Raw genomic sequence first — 385 nt, forward strand, 5'->3', positions numbered from 1 at the left:
CCCGGACCCCTGGGTCTGAGGGAGGGGGCGCTGGGGGCCCGGATGCCTGGGTCTGACCGAGGCAGTGACAGGGCTGGACAGAGGGTGTGAGGTCCGTGATGAAGGGCAGCAGGGACTCAGCAGGGCGGGTGTCATGGCCGTGAGGGGCCAGCTAAGGTGGCTGCAGTTCCCTAACTGGGTGTCTCCCCTTCCAGCCTCTCTCCATAGGGGCATCTGGCGATGGAATGCCCGGGCCTGAAGGGTGGAGCCAGCCAGGCCCGACGCCCAGGTCCCCGTAGGCCTGAGGAGGGGAGATGCCCCCCTCCTTGAAGGTGGGGCCACTGGAGCCCATGGGGCCCCTTCCTCTGGAGTCCTCGCTCTCCGCCTCCCCAGTAAGTACAGCGCC

The sequence above is a fragment of the Myotis davidii genome, unplaced genomic scaffold, assembly GCF_000327345.1.
Source record: "Myotis davidii unplaced genomic scaffold, ASM32734v1 scaffold358, whole genome shotgun sequence".
In the NCBI taxonomy this organism is placed as follows: Eukaryota; Metazoa; Chordata; class Mammalia; order Chiroptera; family Vespertilionidae; genus Myotis; species Myotis davidii.